Raw genomic sequence first — 21,237 nt, forward strand, 5'->3', positions numbered from 1 at the left:
CTTGTCTGCCATTATTTGATGTATTTACTTACAGTAAACTACTGAATGCACATGCCTCCTGTCACGGTGCTGAGCCTATCCCTTGCCTTGTAATTATGTCAAACATTGTAAATAAAAAGCAGAGCCTGAAACGCGTGGCACCTGCTGTGTTGTGACAGGTCCGACAGACATAAAAACAAAAAACCTTTTATATAACATTGAGTGGAAGGTAGAAAATTCAATTCAATACAATGTATTCTGTTGTGGTTCTCTGCCTTGAATGAGATTGTGAGGCGCCCTGCAGAACAGATGCCAGAGTAGTAGTAATCACTCCTCATACAGACACACAAAGCATATTCCATGCGCCGCACAGAAAGTATTACTCTATCAGAGCACTGAGCAGTGACATGTCTACAGAATGTAAGGGTTACACAGGGTGGAGAACATATATCATATACTGTTAATAATGCCTCATCTTTATAAGGGACCTGTCACATTACACATGGTATCTGGTCTGCAGGCAGCATGTTATATAGCAAGGAGAACTGAACAGATTATATATAGTGTCCTATCTGCAGTAAGCATGTTATAGAGCAGGAGGAGTTTAGACAATTATATATATTGTCCCTTCTGCAGGCAGCTTGTTATAGAGAAGGTGGAGATGAGCAAATTATAGATAGATAGATAGATAGATAGATAGATAGATAGATAGATAGATAGATAGATAGATAGATAGATAGATAGATAGATAGATAGATAGATAGATAGTCCTATCTGCACGCAGCACGTTATAGAGCAGAAGGGGATGAATCCAGACAATATGTTATGTGGCAAGAGAGGCTCAGTGGATTGTTCATAGTGTCCTATCTGCAGGCACTATGTTATAACGAAGGAGGACATGAACAGATTGTATATGGTGTCATAGTGTCATATCTGCAGGCAGTATGTTATAGAGCAGGAAGAGATGAACAGATTATACATAGTGTCCCATCTCCATGCAACATGTTATGTAGCAAGAGAGGCTCAGTGGATTGTACATAGTGTCCTTTCTTCAGGCAGCATGTTATAGAGCACATTGCACATAGTGCGTGCACGGTGACAGAAATTGCTATAGCAATTTAATAATAATAATTTAATTTATTGCTCTCAATGGGTCTTTACCAATTAAACTGCATTTTGATCAGCTCCTTTTGCTCTAAAACATTACAGGTTTCTTTTAACAATAGCAGCAACAGTGAAGCCTCCTATGTTTTACCTCAATAGCCAGACATTCCTGTCCATAAGATGGAAGGTCATGTGATCACCATATGCCCATGAGCAATCACCCTGCCAGGATCTTGATCTTATATTCATGAATACTAACATAAGGTCCTGGCAGGGTGATTGCTCATAGACAAATATGATTAAATGACCCTTAAGACTGAAGATCCCATCCAGGAATCTGCATTAGACATCCCTCCAGTTTTTTAGGTCCAAAACTTCTGACAGATTCTCTTTTAACAACTATGCTACTATAAAATAAGCACCGGTTTGTTAGATTTGTATTAAAAATATGGGATGTGTACCTGCAATTTTAGTCTTTTCAGGTTTTTGTGCAATTTCTAATTTTATCATTTTCCATGATGCAGGCTGATCTACAAAGATACTTATCCTTTCCTTACAAAAGAGAGGACTGAGACAGCTAAAAATAAAAACACACTGCCGCTGCACTTGAGAGTTCTACAGAGCATGAAGATACAATCACCTTTTCGACACTGAAAAAACATATTTGCCTTATATATCCCTAAATGACACGCAATGATACAAATATACAGATAAATATAGATGATTTATAGGGACTTAGTTTCGCCCCCATGTTCTATAGCACCTAGCAACTTGCTCTGCTTTTTTAATTTTTAGACTCAATAAATGCACTGCTTTTTTTAAAAAAATAGTCTGGATCTGATCTGATCGGCAAATGCATTTCCAACTATTCACCTCCCTAACCTCTGATATAACACTAAAAGCAAGTTTTCAGTGACAACAAATTTACCATAGGTAAACATCAAAATCTTTTATATATTTCAGTCTACAAAGCTGTGTGAGGGCTTGTTTTCATTTGGTTGGGGGTGTGTGTATACAGGCGGTCCCCTACTTAAGAACACTCGACTTACATACGACCCCTAGTTACAAACGGACCTCTGGATGTTGGTAATTTACTGTACTTTAGTCCTAGGCTACAATAAACAGCTGTAACAGTTATCACGGGTGTTTACAATGAAGCTTTATTGTTAATCCTGATTCTTATGACAACCCAACATTTTTAAAATCCAATTGTCCCAAAGACCAAAAAAGTTCTGGATGGGATTACAATGATAAAATATACGGTTCCGACTTACATACAAATTCAACTTAAGAACAAACCTACACCTGTATATAGAATTTATATGTAGAATATATATATATTGAATTTTTGTTATTTTTTTGACCCCCTCGAGACTTGACGTACAAGAACTTAAAGGGGTTATCCGGGTTTAAAAAATTTTTATGGCGCCGCCGATGTCCCACGCCGCGGTCACTTCGACCCGTGCCCCTGTAAGCGCTGGGAGATGGTGCACATGGGAGCTTCCAGCCGGCTGGAAGCTCCCTGTGCGCCCTTGTACTGAAACCGGTGCACGGAGAAGACCGGCCGCGGCACGGGACATCGGCGGCACCAGAGGAGGTAAGTACATGTTTATTATGTTTAAATAGCCCTCCCCAGCCCGGCCATAAAAAAATTTTTAAACCCGGATAACCCCTTTAATGTTGATGTACAATAACTAAACAGAAATACTACAATGCCTCCAGATGACTTAAAAAAAAACTGCTCCCGATGTGTGTATGGGGTCGTCATAAAGCCTCTACACTACAAACCTACTCTATTATGCTGTAGACTTGCTATGCGGAAATTCCATTTGACAAATCCGCACGTGATACATTATGTATGCAGACACCCTAATTCAAGTAGTTGTGGTTAGAGAATTGTACTTTGAACAAATAAAACATTTATGATTTTTAGTCAAACCAAAACTTCTTTAACTGCAAAGTAAAACTTCCCAAAAAGTTTAGCAAATTTTCATAAATGTTATTTTGGAGACTATGATCCAGCGGGCTTAACTATAATGCAGCAGAGTTTTCCCAGGTGCACTTAATACCATGGGCCGCTCACTGTGTTATAAACTCAAATAGGAAAATAACAAATATCCAGTTTGCAACTTTTAGTACAGTACAAAATTTTTGTCTTTTTTACTTATTTTTTTGTTATGACATGTATTGCTTGATATACAATTACACTTTGGAAAATTTGATATTATATGCCATTATTTGTATCTATTGTAATACATGCATTGTTGTATCTGTTACATGTTATAATGTAACAAAACAATTAAAAGAAAAATTTTGTCTTCTTATTCTATCTCATCGGGTTTTGGAGTACAGTGCCTACAAGTAGTATTCAACCCTGCAGATTTAGCAGGTTTGATAAGAAGCAAATAAGTTAGAGCCTTCAAACTTCAAATAAGAGCAGGATTTATTAACAGATGCATAAATCTTACAAACCAAAAAGTTATGTTGCCCAGTTTAATTTTAATAAATTTTAAACATAAAAGTATGGGTCAATTATTATTCAACCCCTCAAACCACCAGCATTCTGTTTGGTTCCCCTAAAGTATTAAGAAGTAGTTCAGGCACAAAGAACAATGAGCTTCACATGTTTGGATTAATTATCTGTTTTTCCAGCCTTTTCTGACTATTTAAGACCCTCCCCAAACTTGTGAGTAGCCTCATACATGGTCAACATGGGAAAGACAAAGGAGCATTCCAAGGCCATTAGAGACAAGATCGTGGAGGGTCACAAGGCTGGCAAGGGGTACAAAGCCCTTTCCAAGGAGTTGGGCCTACCTGTCTCCACTTTTGGGAGAATCATCCGGAAGTGGAAGGCTTATGGAACTACTGTTAGCCTTCCAAGGCCTGGAAAGCCTTTGAAAGTTTCCTCCCGTGCCGAGGCCAGGCTTGTCCGAAGAGTCAAGGCTAACCCAAGGACAACAAGGAAGGAGCTCCGGGAAGATCTCATGGCAGTGGGGACATTGGTTTCAGTCAATACCATAAGTAACGTACTCCACCGCAATGGTCTCCGTTCCAGACGAGCACATAAGGTACCTTTACTTTCAAAGCGTCATGTCAAGGCTCGTTTACAGTTTGCTCATAATCACTTGGAGGACTCTGAGACAGACTGGTTCAAGGTTCTCTGTTCTGATGAGACCAAGATTGAGATCTTTGGTGTCAACCACACGTGACATTTGGAGACTGGATGGCACTGCATACAACCCCAAGAATACCATCCCTACAGTCAAGTATGGTGGTGGCAGCATCATGCTATGGGGCTGCTTCTCAGCCAAGGGGCCTGGCCATCTGGTCTGCATCCATGGGAAGATGGATAGCACGGCCTACTTGGAGATTTTGGCCAAGAACCTCCGCTCCTCCATCAAGGATCTTAAGATGCGTCGTCATTTCATCTTCCAACAAGACAATGACCCAAAGCACACAGCCAAGAAAACCAAGGCCTGGTTCAAGAGGGAAAAAATCAAGGTGTTGCAGTGGCCTAGTCAGTCTCCTGACCTTAACCCAACTGAAAACTCATGGAAGGAGCTCAAGATTAAAGTCCACATGAGACACCCAAAGAACCTAGAGAACTTGGAGAAGATCTGCATGGAGGAGTGGGCCAATATAACTCCAGAGACCTGTGCCGGCCTGATCAGGTCTTATAAAAGACGATTATTAGCTGTAATTGCAAACAAGGGTTATTCCACAAAATATTAAACCTAGGGGTTGAATAATAATTGGCCCACACTTTTATTTTTAAAATTTATTAAAATATAACTGAGCAACATAACTTTTTGGTTTGTAAGATTTATGCATCTGTTAATAAATCCTATTCTTGTTTGAAGTTTGAAGGCTCTAACTTATTTGCTTCTTATCAAACCTGCTAAATCTGCAAGGGGTTGAATACTACTTGTAGGCACTGTATATACATAAGTAATTCTGTATTTATTTATCTGTCCTAAACCATCCATATTCTTCTGTTCGTGAGTGCCCCAAAAACCTCACCATCTACATGCAAGCAATTTGTAAAGATGATTCGAAACACATAAAAATATTCTAATAAATTCTACTTCCTAAAACCAAATGCCAGCCATCCACTTCCATCCTGCTAAAAGCTGACAATCTGCATGCGCCATATGGATCCCTCTGGAAGTATGTGGATTTAGGTAATAATGTGATTGTAATCAGTGCAGTCATAAATTCTGTAAGATCTGACCTTGGAATTGTATTACTGCTCGCAGAATGCCGAGCTCCGTACAAGCATCAGTACAGGAGCCTACAGGTGACAAGTGTGAATAGCATTATTGGGAAGGTAATGTATTTTTACAAGTAAAGGTATACAGTAGAGTGCAGTTATCTCAGTCTAAAATGTGGAGAAAGTGTGGCTTTATTCAGTACAGAAATCTAGATTTAAAGGGGATTGGTCATGTTGACTTATCAGTAAGAGACAAATACAGCATGTTATAGAGTAGCTAGAGTAGATTTAGTAGCAAATGCATATACTGTACATAGTGGGGCTTATTTACTAAAGGTCCCGCGGCCGCATTTCTGTTAGGTTTTCCAACGTTTTCGGGGATCGCGCCCCTGGGACAGGGATTTGGAAGGGGGTTGTGTCCCACGCAAAAGGATTTTGGCGCATCTGCGCCGGCTTTCATGCGACAGAATTCGGGGGGGGGGGGGGGCGTCGGACGATCCTGGTGCACTTACCTGCACCAGGAGGAAGATGGTGAACTCCGGCGGACCTGAGCGGGGAAGCGACACATGCAGAATATCGGGCGCACAACCTTCTTGAATGGTGGCACAGTGCATTGTCATTGAATTTTGTATCAAAGTAGGAAGAATTTTTAATGAGTTTAGGTTGTTCTGTTAGATTTTCACATTGTATATGGATTCTGCATTGCAAACATTTGGTGTATTTTTCCTAAGAACTATATATTTTTTATGCTCAGCTCCTTCTGCTCTATAACATGCAATGCAATTTTGGGATCTGGAACCGGGTAAGTAAATATGTTCCCCAGTGTCTTATGTGAAGGCAGCATGTTATAGAGAATTAAGACCAAAGCAAATTTGTACTTTCTGCAGGCAGCAAGTTATAGAGCAGGAGGAGCTGAGAAGATTGTTATAGAGCAGGTGGACCCATCTGCAATCTGAATATTATAGAGCAGGAGTTGAGCAAATTGTACATAGTATCCTGATTGATGGGTGCATGTTATAGAGCAGAAGGAGCTGAGCATATAAATATATAGTCCTTAGGAAAAAATACACCAAATGTTTGCAATGCAGAATCTATATAAAATGTGAAAATCTAACAGAACAACCTAAACTAAATACAAATTCTTCTTACTTTGATACAAAACTCAATGGGGGTCATTTACTAAGGGCCCGATTCGCGTTTTCCCCGACGTGTTACCCGAATATTTCCGTTTTGCGCCGATTGTACCTGAATTGCCCCGGGTTTTTGGCGCACGCGATCGGAATTTGGCGCATCGGCGCCGGCATGCGCGCGACGGAAATCGGGGGGCGTGGCCGAACGAAAACCCGACGTATTCGGAAAAACCGCCGCATTTAAAAAAAAAATTGTGTCGCGAAAATTTCACTCACCTTCATCCTGGGTAGGCCGGTGTATTTCGAGGCATTCCAGCGGACTTCAGCGCAGCAGCGCCACCTGGTGGACGGCGGAGGAACTGCATTGATGAATCCCGGCCGGACCCGAATCCAGCGCAGACAACGCGCCGCTGGATCGCGAACGGACCAGGTAAGTAAATGTGCCCCAATGAATCAGAACATACTTAATAAAATTTAAAAGCTGCATCTAATATGATTATGATGCTTCATCGTACTGCATCATGGTGAAAGCACCGGTGCATGCACTTTCCCAAGTCCCCCTAAAGGAAATCTACCATCAAAATCCATCATGATAAACCAGGGGAAATTACTCATAGATCAAGGCACTGTGACTGTGGTATCTTCTTATATTTGTTATCCATGGCCGTATTCCTTCTAAAATCAACCTTTAAAATTATACTAATAATCATGAAGGGCTCTGAGGGCATTACCAGAGCCCCTCAGTGCTGTAGCTCCACCACAGTCTGCCTGTATCTATGAGTAAGTGTCCCTGGTTTTGTTCTTGATTTTGATGGTCAATTTCCTTTACAAACCCATTTTGTAAACTTTATATATCCTACCCCATTAATCTACCACCAGGATCATGGATTGTATACTAAGAGCACTTACATGCTGATGTGTGAACCCTCTGGCAGGATGCGGTCTTCTTTTAGCTTCTTATGTCCTGGTTTTTAAGAAAAAGCGGCTTAGGGGCTCCAGGCTTCATTAACACTGATGGAACACAGAGCCCCTTAGGCTCATTTGAATAATTTTAAAAGCCCTTTTATTTGAAAAAACAAAAACTGTATAAAAAGCTAAAAGAAGAGCAGATCCTGTCAGCGGGGCACCCGCCAGTATGTTAGTGTGCTTGGTTGACAATTCCTGATCCTGATGGTAGATTTCCGTTAAAATTTTTGACAGATTCACTATTTTAACCTCTTCAATAATCAGCTACAATTTTCAGAAGAACCTTGCAGCAGGTGTTCAATTCCTTAGCGCTGTTATCCTGGGGGAAATAAAGCATTGTACCATGCCCTTTAAATCAATGGTCTGTAATGCATGAATAGGCATGATCCTGGACAGCGACTAGCTGATCTCTACACCAGATAATTGAGGAAAATCCTGAATTAGTCATTCCCTTAAATTTTACCAAGGGATAACAAATATGGGGCAACCATTTTAAGTGTATAACTTACTATAACACTCACAGATGTCGGAAAATGTAATTCTAAAGGCTGTAGAATAGGTCATATTTATGGAGGTGCGACGCCCAGCACTCCCACAGATCAGCTATTTTCAGAAACCATGCAACAAAAAATGGTTAATAGTAAGATAGATAGATAAGATTAGTAAGGTACCCTATTTTTCGGACTATAAGGCGCACAAAAAATCCTATGATTTTCTTAGAAATCAAAAGTGCACCTTATAGTCCGGTGCGCCTCATATATGAAACGGTCGTGTTTAACAAAACCTCCGGGCTACACCAGCAATATCCTGCCAACATCCTGCACACAGTGTAGACGGGCACAATACCCCACACCAGTTCCCTAGCACCCCGATAACAACACCGCGCCCCTCTGTGCATCGGAGAAGGGCAGTAGCATGGAGAGACCTGCATGGCCGGCAGTACCAGAGGGGGATTTGGCAGTGACTGGAGGAGGCAAGTCGGAGGAGGGCAGTGGACTCTACTTACATGGGTCCCCGCTTCCGGAAACGGCCCCTTTGCAGCAAATCTCCAGCGGAAACTGAAGACCAAGGGGGGCGCGTACAACAGGCACCAAAGTGCGAACCATGGGGCTTCTTCATCTGCCACGTGCACGGACCCCCTTCTAACCCAAGCAGCCACCAAGAAACTACCTGCACCTTATAATCTGGTGCACCTTATATATGCACCTTGAAGTTTTAGCAGGCTTTTATTGATAATGCGCCTTATAATCCGGTGCGCCTTATCATCCGTAAAATACGGTAATAGATAAGATTACTTCAGATAAGATCACTTTCATCTGAATAAGAACTAAGCTTCAGTGACTAAGTTCGGCCACTGCATTGAGAATGGAGCTGTCTGTGTCATGTTTTAGTCTCTCAGCTACCAAGAACAGCTGCTTTATGGGGGTGCTGGTATCCCCATCAATCTCATATTGATGACCTATCTCTAGGATAGATCATCAATATTTTGTAGCCCTTTAATTATTTGGACATCTAATCAATATGTATTACGTCACAGATGTGAGAAGACGTCATTACAATCTAAAGATCTACACTTGAAGCTACCTGGTACCATATGCGCACAACCAAAGGAAGATCACAAACAGAAATAATCCAGAATATTAAAAATGTTAAGAAAAAAAATATTAAAACGTGAAAACCCTGAAAGACAATCTGTAAAACCAGCTGAACAAGGAAATGCAGAAGAGCCTAATGCATGAAAGATTACACCTCTATTACAAACACGCCGAGCCCGCATGGAAAGTGCACCCTTCATTACATCTCCGGCAGGTTTAGCCTAGAATTAACTCTTACAGCTCATCTCCATGTGAAAAGGACACTAAGGGAACTAAGGGGTTTAGTGAGGACATCGGAAAATCAGTCTCCACTGCTGAATAATACAACAGCTTCCAATCAGGGACCTCTCAGCACAGCCTTACCAGTATACAGAACCAGATATAGGTTAAAATATATAATGTATCATAATCATCAAAGCAAAAAAAAAACTGGTAAACATGATGTTGTGATTGCTCAGGATTCCTGTTAATTTCTGGTGTCAAATGCAATCAAAGGGATCGGAATAATCCGAGTTTAATCCGAAATCTGAATTATACATCACGCAGATCTGGAATGCCAGATACAATAATTATTCCTAATGAAAGAGGGGAGTATAATACCATAGATGCTCCAAAGTCGATGTTATCATAATGATTCCTAATTTTTTAGTGGTGCCACACCACTCCTACTGTACCTCCAACAATCTTGACACATCCACGGAAAAAATCTACCGTTTCTAAACCCTCGTTGATATTGTTGACTGAATTGTCCTCGAGACTTCACATACACTTTCTAGTTAGTGAAACTTCTGATTTGTTACATCTCTAAGAGAAGTCTTGACCACATTTCAGAAGGCACAAGGTCTAAACTGCGGTACGGTAATGGTTAATTTCTTGTAATATGAGATATTACCCAATATTACATGTTCTTATCCCCTCTAATAACACAATAAAGGGGAGAACCTACTATTGCCTCAAACAACCTTGACACAACGATGGACAAAAAGTTATCTACCAATTCTATATTTTAGTTGACATTGTTGACTTATTTGTCTTCAAGGCTTCAAATACACTTTCTATGTTTGCATAAAAAGTGAAACTCCTTGTCCTTTGTGTCTTTTAGAGAAGCCCTTATCCAATTCGAGAAGACACATGGGTTCCTTATATAGGACACACTATGACAAGGTATTGGTCAATCTCTTGTAATATGAGTTACTACCCATTATTACATGACCATAGCCCCTTTCCACAAATAATGGTGACCCTACTCCTACCTCAAACAGCCTTGACATCTAAATGACCAAGAAGTTATCGACAATGGCCATCTTCTAGTTGATATTGTTGACAGATTTATTTGTTGACTTCTTCAAAGTTTCACATACACTTTCTATTCTTACAAAAAAAAGTGAAACTTCTTGTCCTCAAAAGAAGACCTGACAAGGTTAGAGAAGATGCAAAGGCTCCCTGTGATGTACACATTGTGGTGAAGTATTTGTTAACCTTTCGTAATCTGAGTTATTACTAGAGATGAGCAGACCTGACTTTTCGGCCACGTACCGTGCAACTCAGATATGTTGCCGGATTGGCTGCTGAACAGCCACTCTGGTAAATTTACACCTCTAGCAACAAGCCACGGCTATGATTAGCCAGGGGTGTCCCTTTGGCAAACCACCAGCCATGGCTACTAGTTTGGGCTGTTAATTTGCAAGATTGGCTATTTGGCAGCCAATCCGGCAATATGTCCGGGTCAAATGGTCAAACTTCGGATCCGCTCATCTCTAGTTATTGCCCATTATAACATAACCATAGAGACCCTCTCTGCAATACTGTACAGGCAGTCCCCGGGTTACATACAAGATAGGGACTGTAGGTTTGTTCTTAAGTTGAATTTGTATGTAAGTCGGAACTGTATATTTTATCATTGTAATCCCAGCCAGAACTTTTTTGGTCTCTGTGACAATTGGATTTTAAAAATGTTGGGTTGTCATAAGAATCAATATTAACACTAAATCTTCATTACAGACACATTTGATAACTGTTACAGCTGATCATTGTAGTCTAGGGCTAAAGTACAGTAAATTACCAATATCCAGAGGTCCGTTTGTAACTAGGGGTCGTATGTAAGTTGAGTGTTCTTAAGTAGGGGACCGCCTGTACATTATTTCTCTGTCACATGCAGTATACTACATAATAATACATAAGTCTGACCTCTGCTATTGTATCCTGCTGCCTAAGACTTCTTTTTACAAGAAAAACTAGGGCAAATTTTGTGGCATGTCCAAAAATTTATGAACCTAATGTTTAACTATGAAACTCTTTCTATAAGACGATGATTGCCAATGGATTAGCAATTCTTCTATATGTATCTCAGTCTCCTGTCTCAGGCACCAATTTGACATCTGTCATCACCTTGAGGACCAGCTGAGGAATTTAGAAGAAGTGGACAATTCTACAACCAATGGAAAAATAAAATGTCCTTAAAGAGATTTTTCAGGTTCAAAGATATTTTTATTATTGGCTTCAGGTGGTGTAAAAATAATATAGAACTATTATTTGCCTCCAGTCATTACCTCTGGTCTAGCAATGACCTCATGAAGGATCCACACAGGAACAGTGGAAAGGATCGAGGTAGTATTAATAATTACACCACCGAGGGCCAATCGTTAAAAAAAAATCCTTTTAAGTTACATTTTACTCCAGGTCACTATATGAATGGTGTTTTTACAGAATTTCTTGTCTTCTGTCTAAAAATGGACACATTTTCATACGAATTATTAAATCCTGTACAAAAAAATATATATATATATATACTGGAGAAAGGTAAATAAGGTATATCCAGAAGTGCACATTTTATTGCTTCATGTTAAAATCAAAGTTGTTGTTTTGTTGGTGTATAATTGAGACATTTGGTCTTTTTCGCTCCTTATTTATGATCATGTCTTTTTTCTTGTGATTCATGTTTAGTTTTTCCCATCCTGGCAGGTGCAACTTTTGGCCTTTTTTGAGACTTTTAGTTGCAAATGTCTCAAATGAACCTAGACACAAGGCATGTTAGAGGGTTATGTACCCGCCACGTGTGAACGCAGCCCTACAGTATGACAACTAATTCCCGTTAACAAGTTGAAACAGAGTCCAAGAAAAAAAAAATCTGGACCAGGTGCAGATTTGCGCCTAAACAGTTGCAAAATCAAGCAAAAAATGGTACATAAGTGAAAAGTCACACGCAACATCTGGAAAATAAAGATATATAAGGCACACTTAAAAAAGGTGCACTTGAAAAACGACCAAAGTTGCAGTAAAAAGTCGCAAAAACACCAAAAAGTTGAAAACAAAGAAAGAATGCGCCCATTTCCGTCTATGGGGGACGTATATACGGCGTATATACGTCGGCTGTATATACGTCCCCCATACTGTCATGGGAATGTAGCGTTAGGCTTCCTGCCTTAAAAAAAAGTATCACAGCCGATTGGCATTAGTCTGGCATCTGTTTTTCAGGGATCCTCACAAACTATAGTGTAAGAATAATCTGTTAAAAACAGTTCTAAGACATGATCTATAGAGGTCGCATGATCCATTAAGATAACCGGGGCAACTGATCCACTATAACGTATTGGATTTAGTGAATAAATAAATTCTATTGTTTTTTCCAATTGTGAAGGTGTCGCAGATCTTGAATAAAAATCTAAAAGAATCTAAAACCTATTATAAAATACGGACAATTTAGGTTGCAGATTTTTTGCAGCATCTCAATGTACAATTATATCCACCTTATTGCTTCTATAATGTGATGTGACTGCATCCATAGGGTAGATGTAACCCAAAGTTTATCCGGCGTATGTTCGGAACTTCAAACTCTTTGGAAAGGTTACCAAAATGGAAGAGTTACATGGAGAATAAGCTTAGCAGGACGACAAGCACAAAAATGTCATCTACACTGTCAGATTCCAAAAATAAGGCTGCACCTTGTGGAGGACACTACTACCCGGGAACATAGAAATTATTGGAACATAGAAATTATTGACCGGTTATCAAACTTGGAAAAGTAACATGGAGTAGGACATGGAGCAGGACGAACACAAAAATGTAATCTACAGGGTTAGGACTCAAAAATAAGAGAGAACCTTATAGAGGACACTATGACCATAGTAACCAGGAGTAGAATATACTCAGAATCAAACTCATTAGTTAAGAAAACACTAAATTGGAAGAGTAAAATGGAGAATAAGAGCAGCAGGAGGACCAACCACAAACATGTAATTTACAGGGTCAACTGATGCCTGAACACTTTTACTGTGGTGCCTAATAGTAAAAAACACTAATAATACTATAACAATAAAGTACCTACTGTTTAACTCTTTGTATAGGGGGGCCTAGATTTTAGTGATACACCAGAGTAATATTTCATCCAAGTGTTAGGACCCTAAAACTTTCCAAACCGCCGCAGTTAGTGACATTAAAAAGCCGCTATTTATGTCATTGTCATTTGTTAAACTCTACTTCACGTGAATTATTATTGACATTAATCAGCTGAACGTCTTCCAGGCCATATTTTTCCCCTTCGCCTTGATACTAAGTGACTGCTCTGTAACATAACAAAGTGACAATCACGGGCAGAGGGAGACGCTTAGCAGGTACCATGTGGCACACTAAATATTGTGAGTCACCCGGCAGCAGCAATAATAATAATAATAATGGAGATAATGACGGGGATATCCCTGCCCAACACAACGTGTCACTGACAGCGTACAACTACTCGTCCTTCTGCTTACTATACGGGTTATACATAGTGATGATAATATGTGACTAATTAGAAAGCTTACACATATGGTAGACAGAATCCCCTCCGTCAGTCCCATTAGTGACACAATAACATCCCCCCATGCCAGCCAAATCTCGTAAAGGACACCTAATATCAACAAAGTTATGCCCAACCTATGGCACGATACAAAACCACACACGGATCATTAACTACTTGACAACCGGAAAGCAAACGACGACTATGTCGCTGGAGATGCCAGCCAAATTGATCAAAGCGGGGGCAACAATTTTGTATATACCCAACAGGGCAATTTCACCAGCTAGAAGGGCCCCGTTGGTAAACAGCATAGAAATACTATCACCTTTACCTTCCAAATACATGACGGGATGCCAGTGTATACATATAGATATATAGATACCCCGCTGGCATGACTGGCACACTCACCCACCATGCAGAATCCTTTATAAGATGGACTTGCCGGGTAAAGCATCCTGCAGAAATGAAGCTGGTTGGGTTGTTAGAGGATGATGTGCCCATCTGCTACCCCCTGGCAAGGCTGGTACACCCTGCATACTGCATTACATTGCTGGCTATCCTGCAGAAGAGGATAGACACAGCCTTGTGCTGTCAGTAGCAGTGCCATAGGGTGATGTGCCCATCTGCTACCCCCTGGCACACGTAACACTCACCAGACAAGATGCATAGGCAAGAAAGAAGCAGAGGAGCCCGAAGCTGGAGGCGATCAGCACCATGCAATTGTCTCAGTCATCTGCAGCCCGTGCCCCCTCCGCCCCAGGCGGCTGCTATAACCTCCTGCAGCTCCGGTGTCTGCTCCCTGCTCTCAGCCGGCTCCCCCCTTTATATCCTCCTCTCCTTCTTCTAATTAGGGACTTGCCAGGTCCGGGGGAGAGAGAGAGAAGCCGAGACGGCAGCAGCGGAGGCAGCGGCAGCGGCAGTCCCTGGAGGGGCGGGTGCGCGCGGCTCGTACAGCTGCTGGACTCCAGCCCTGACACCTCCTCCGGGGAAGGGGGGGGGGGGCGCGTACACGCGGCCGTGCACCCGCTCCCGCCACTGCCGCTGCTGCTGCTGCTGCTGCTGCTGTGTGAGGCACGGGAGCGCGCATGTACGCAGATCACTCTCCCGGCTCCTCACAGGAGAGGGACACATGGCCTCAGATTTTGGCTAATCCTTGTGGTCACAGGATTTCCATTTACATTATCTATAGTGTCCCCACATACTCTCCTTACATCTTCTTCTATTCGCCTGCCACACATTTTCTATGGATAATTTTGTAGAAAGGAATAAATAATAGAGGAAATTTTACCAGTGGTCACAGGATTTCCATTTACATTACCTATAGTGTCCCCTCATACTCTACTTACATCTTCTTCTATTCACCTGCCACACATTTTGTAGAAAGGAATAAATAATAAAGGAAATTTTACAATTTAATATTTATTGCCGTTTTGTTGCCTATTACATCACAACATGGCACATACGGATGACCCTTACATTATCTATAGTGTTTCTCAAATCCGCTACGGTTCATATTTGTTGTTACGCTCACAAATATTCTGTGGACAATTTTGAAGAAAATGGAATATGACAAAAAATACATGTTTTGTCTTTCCCTTGACATGCAAGACCTCTGATATTGTCATTTTGTGTATTTTACTTGACAACATGTGGACGCGACTTACATTATCTATAGTGTCCCTACATACTCTACTTACATCTTCTTCTATTCGCCTGTCACACATTTTCTATGGAAAATTTTGTAGAAAGGAATAAATAATAAAGGAAATTTTAAAAATCTAGTGTCTTTTACTTGACAACATGTGAACGCCACGTAAGTTATCTATAGTGTCTCATACTGTACTCACATCGCCTACTATCCATATTTGTTGTTACGCACACATATTTTTTTTTGGAGAATTTCGTAGAAAGGAAGAAATATAATAAAAAATAAATGTTTTATCCCCTTAAATGTATGGCCTCTGATATTACCAGTTTGTGGCTTTTACTTGGCAACATATGGACGCCACTTACATTACCTATAGTGTCTTATACTGTACTCACCTCGTCATATTTATCGAAACACACACAAATATTCTGTGGAAAATTTTGCAGAAAGTTATCTATTATTGGCTTTCCTCCTCTTTTTGGTGTTTTTTTCCTCGCTGCATCTTTTGCACCATATTTATGAAGTGTCGACGCCACAATTTTACTCCTTTTCCGACATTCACCGCATTTATTTTTTTTTTGGCGCTCAATTCATGCGCAATTTAGTAATCCCAACACTTTTCCTGTTCTTCTAGGTTCTCAACACTTTTTTAAGCACAATTTTTGGTGCACAAATACACAAGCTTAAAGCTGTCGTACCAAGTTCTATTTCACTTTCCTGAATGTGGAGTCAATTCAGAACCTTTTCGGCCAATTCATTAAGACCTTGCACCAAAATCTAAAATCCCTGTCTAACTTACAGCACATTTCGTGGACCATTAAAACCCTGCACCACACTTGATGAATGTCCCCCAATGGGGACAATATATTTAGGGGCGTTTATGAATTTGGGCGCAGGATGGCAGCGTGCTATAATTTTCAGTGGGATGTAAGTTTGTGGCGCAAGGGATTAATGATGTGCACACTAACAAAAAGGTTTAGAACTGTCTCCCCATTCATGCAGGGGAAATACTACTCCTTAAACTAGCTTTTAGCTGCTCTAATTTTGCGCCAAAAAGTGCATCATAAAAAGAGTCAGAACTGAAAGCTCCAGAAAAGTAACCAGCGGCATCACAATTTAGCGCCCAAAAAAGGAACAAGCCGGTAGTGTTGAAAAACCAACAAAATTGTGGTGCTGACACTTTATAGATAAGATGCAAAAGGCGCAGCAAGGAAAAAAAATTCTGTCACTTTTCTGTTTGAAAGGCAATAATTAATGCCCTCCATTGTGCTGTTTCAAGCCATGAAAAAGTCACAATTACTGGGTGGGAATAAGGCGGCCACAGTGTATATGCACTTGCCAGCCATATATACTATAACCTATGGCAGTGATGGCTAAACTATGGCACTGGTGCCAGAGGTGGCACTCGGAGCCCTTTCTGTGGGCACTCAGGCCATCACCAGAGATGACTCCATGTATCTTCCTGCAGTCCCAGACAGCCCAGGACTTTCTGTGCACAGAGCTATTTTAAAGTGACAGCTCTACCTGGGACTATTTTCTGCTTTATTAGTGTCCTCAGGGTGCTGGTATCAATGAAAGCTGTGACAGAGAAGGGAGTACAAATCATAAATTAAATTTCTGTGTTGGCACTTTGCGATAAATAAGCGGGTCTTTATTGTAGTTTGGGCACTCGGTCTCTAAAAGGTTTGCCATCACTGACCTATGGCAAAAAATCTGGCACAGCTGAAATCTATAATTGCTGCGCCATAATTTCTAAGAGGTTGGAGCCTCCTTTTAATTCCTGCACATCACACACTATGTGAGACGATTATTAAAAGAGGACCTGTTAGGGCAATTTGAGAAACTAACCAAAAAAAAAAACCCTTTATACTTACCTAGAGTCTTGTACCTTACCATGAGTCTTGCACCTACGCAGTTCTCGAATGAAGCCAGAGCACCATGCCCTGGCCTCATTGTGCAAGAGCTGTAACTACGGTGCATGCGCAATTAAGCCAGGGTGCAGTACACCGGCCTCAATGTGCAACAGCGCAGGAACGGGGAGCACCGAAACAAGGCAAGTATTAATGTTTTTTATTTTAATAGGATGTGTGGAGGAAGTTTCTAAAGGGTGATTTGGGACACTAAACCACAATTCCATAAAGACTTGCGGGTGGTTTAGTGTCCTAAATTTCCCTGTCGGATCCTCTTTAAGACCGCAGTACTATTCTTAATACAAGTGTGGCACCGTACCATACACAGGGAAAAGAGCATGCCCTATCTTTCCCCGTATGTATGTCCGGGCAGCACTATTTCCTATGGAGAGGGGTGAGCAGTGCTCATCCCTCCTCCTCTCCAGCGGGCTGCTGTATGCTCGGGGCAGGCATACGTGCATGTAAATGAGATTAACGTATATAAAATTATACATAGGGATTTTTATGGTACTTTTTTTCTACACATTTTCATACAATGCCCTGACTATTATTATGCAGAAAAAGTAGAAACATTGCAGTTTTATTCATTGAAAAATCTCTCACTTCTCACAGTTCTGATCTGTCTCCTGAGCAGAAGGTCTTCAGACGGTCTTAAGTTTGAGAGGTCAGACAGGCTTAAAGGGATATTCTCATCTCAGCATTCATGGCTAAATCTATAGGGTATATCATAAATGCTTGTATTGTTACAGTACCTCTGCATCCATCTCACTTTACAACCAATAGTAAATGGAAGAGGTTTACATGTGCATGAGTCTCTGATATCGATTCTACAGTACTTCCATTACTAGTCGAGAATTCCTATTTTTCCATTAAGTTTTACCTTTGAAATTTTTCAAGGTGATACAATAAAAACATTTTTAAAACTTACTCTCATTGGCTTCTTCTAAAATCAATAACTTTTTAACATTTCCATTAACAGGGCAACAAGAGGGATAGTTTTTTGTAGGACAAACTTTACACTTAACGGGGCACATATTTCCATTTTGCACCAAATTGGCCAGGGTTTTGGCGCACGCGATTGGATTGTGGTGCATCCGCCCGGGTTTGCTTGCAACAGAAATAGGGGGGCGTGGCCGTCGGACAACCCAACGGATTCGGACAAACCACGGAATTTAAAACCGAAATTGTGTCACAAGATCAAGCACTTACATGCGCCAGGAAGCAACACATGCAGGAAATTGGACCCACTACCTTAGTGGAACGCGGCAGACCCGAATCTAAGTAAATCTGCCCCAATGTGTTATAGGTATAGGTCCTGACTTTTCCATCACTTTTTGGTTTTTTTTTTGGAGGAAATATGCATTTTTAGTTTTTCTTTCTTTTTCCTGCATATATAACAGTATATATAATGCTTTACAGTTAGTGCTCATGCATTCCAGAGAGATCTGTCTCCACCAGATCTGCAGCAAAAAGCAGCCAAAAATCTGCAATAAGTACACATGTAAAACATGCCGATTAATCACAGTTTCTGGTGCATATCGTGATGCGGATTCACAGCAATTTTTTAGCAATTTTAGTAGGAATCCGATGCAGATCCGCCTATGCCTCTATACACAACAATGATTTTAGTAGATGTAATGATCCTGTTATATGAGTGTATGGACATGTGGATTAGGAAGGGTGCTTGAAACTTTATATCAGTTGGAAAGTACTGTTACCTGCATTGGTGTTCACCCAAGACATATAAGGGGTGCATTTATTATTTTCTTTTAGCCTGTGTGTTTGAAACACAATTTAGCTTCTTTTGTGTCAAGCATGCCTTTTTTGTCTGTTACTCAATTTGGGCGCAGATTTTGAATACCGACTCATTTCTGATAGTTTTAGTTTCCCGCCACTTCTTTTGGTGCATAATTAGACCAACAAAAAGCAGGTCTTCTAACTTCTAAAACCCTTAATAAATGTGGTTTTACATTTGCAATGCTCATTTGTTCTTACAGGGCACCAAGTACATTACGAACGTGCACCACAATGTGGCATCTTAGTGCAAATCACCGCTATAATTAGGCACCCAAAAAGAACAAGTTGCGTCAAAATAATGAATGCCCCCCATATTATCTAAATTTCCTTCAGAGGAATTTGTTTTAAATTTCCCATACTTCAAAGCTCTTAAAATCCACAGGTGTGTTCATACGTAACAGTGACTGAAAATGAATCCCATTCATGGATATTTCTTTAGGTATGTAGGTTGTAGTGATTTGGTACTCCACCAATGTTATATATTTGTAAAATGTTTTTCCATTCAGAAGGCTTGTTAGAGGAAGGTATGTGTATTGTAGGTCGATATACAGCAACCCCATAATGAATGTGTAAGATCAGATAAGCAGTCTTCACCAACTGTGTTTTGTAAGGAGAGAATTGTTCCATTATGTTGTGTACAGGTACAGCCTTGAGCAATGTCCATGTAGAACTGGAAGAGACAAACCTAATCCGAATGAAAAGGCTATAGTTTAGTCCCGTAACGGGGAAGCATAACCTGTGAAATGGATTTGTCTCACTCAGGGTCCTTCTTAAAGGGCCAAAACCTTTCATTTGGAGCTTGTTATCATCATTAGGATGGGGACTAACGATCATCAACAAAATCATAATCATATAATATGCATTTCTCAGCACATACACCATATACACAAGTGGCAATTAGCATTATATACATAATATGTTTATCTGTTAGGTGGTGTGTTGCCATAGGGCAAGCCCAATTCATAGCCTGTTTAAAAGAAAATCTGCCTTTGTGTCTTAGGATGAGTATTCCAATTGCATACAAACGTACCCATAGTCTTCCTAATCCAAATATAAGTCAAAATAAAGTCCTAGTGCCAGAGCGTAGCCCACTGATAGACCTAATAAGTCCTATATGCCCTTTGGCACATCTTCTTCAGAATGCTTTTCTAGTTCTTTGGTTATATGAGACTGTGCCTAAAGGGTTACTTAATAAATTGGTCTAATCCAATGAAAGCATGATTCTCTAAGGCTTCATTCACAGCTGTGCTCTGACTTCCATTTGTTCTGCTTTTTTATAGGAAGAGATAACGGACAATAATGATGAATAATGAATAACAAGAAAATATCCCATTTTTGTAGTTTTTATGGCAAATATATTTGTGGATGGAAATTTGATGTCACTATTTATATTTAATAAAAAAATACTATGGTCTGCAATTGTAATTCTGGCCGATGGGAATAATAATAGACTTATATTAGTTAATTCTAATCACCTCTATATAGATAACACACTCCTGACAGTAGATGATGTCACAGTTTATCTAATCCCCCTCCCTGTACAATGACCTCTATATAGATAACACTGACCCATCATTACATCACTACTGACAATAGATGATGTCACAGCTTATCTCCTCCCCCTCCCTGTACAATGACCTCTATATAGATAAAACTGACCCATCATTACATCATTACTGACAATAGATGATGTCACAGCTTATCTCCTCCTCCCTGTACAATGACTTCTATATAGAGAAGACTGACCCATCATTACATCACTACTGACAATAGATTATGTCACAGCTTATCTCCTCCTCCCTGTACAATGACCTCTATATATAACACTGACTCATTATTACATCGCTGCTGATAATAGATGACGTCACAGCTTATCTCCTCCTCCTCCCTATACAATGTCCTATGTATAGATAACACTGACCCATCATTACATCACTACTGACAATAAATGATGTCACATATTATCTCCTCCTCCCTGTACAATGACCTCTATATAGAGAAGACTGACCCATCATTACATCACTACTGACAATAGATGATGTCACAGCTTATCTCCTCCCCCTCCCTGTACAATGACCTCTATATAGATAACACTGACCCACCATTACATCACTAGTGACAATA

At 40.4% G+C, this 21,237-nt stretch overlaps 1 protein-coding gene across 5 annotated transcripts in view; it reads right to left on the reverse strand.

The window, feature by feature from the left end:
* PLCB4 (phospholipase C beta 4) overlaps positions 1-14,729 on the reverse strand; it is a 233,484-nt gene extending 218,755 nt beyond the window's left edge. For 3 of the 5 annotated variants that reach the window (XM_072140486.1, XM_072140488.1, XM_072140487.1), the window contains exon 1: positions 14,412-14,729. The gene's annotated coding sequence lies outside the window, so the exon portion shown is untranslated. Of the gene's footprint in view, positions 1-14,166; positions 14,186-14,411 lie in introns of those variants that run through there. The other 2 variants (XM_072140483.1, XM_072140484.1) reach the window with 2 other exon arrangements.
* Between the last annotated feature and the right edge of the window lie 6,508 nt (positions 14,730-21,237).

The sequence above is a fragment of the Engystomops pustulosus genome, chromosome 3 (assembly GCF_040894005.1).
Source record: "Engystomops pustulosus chromosome 3, aEngPut4.maternal, whole genome shotgun sequence".
NCBI lineage: Eukaryota > Metazoa > Chordata > Amphibia > Anura > Leptodactylidae > Engystomops > Engystomops pustulosus.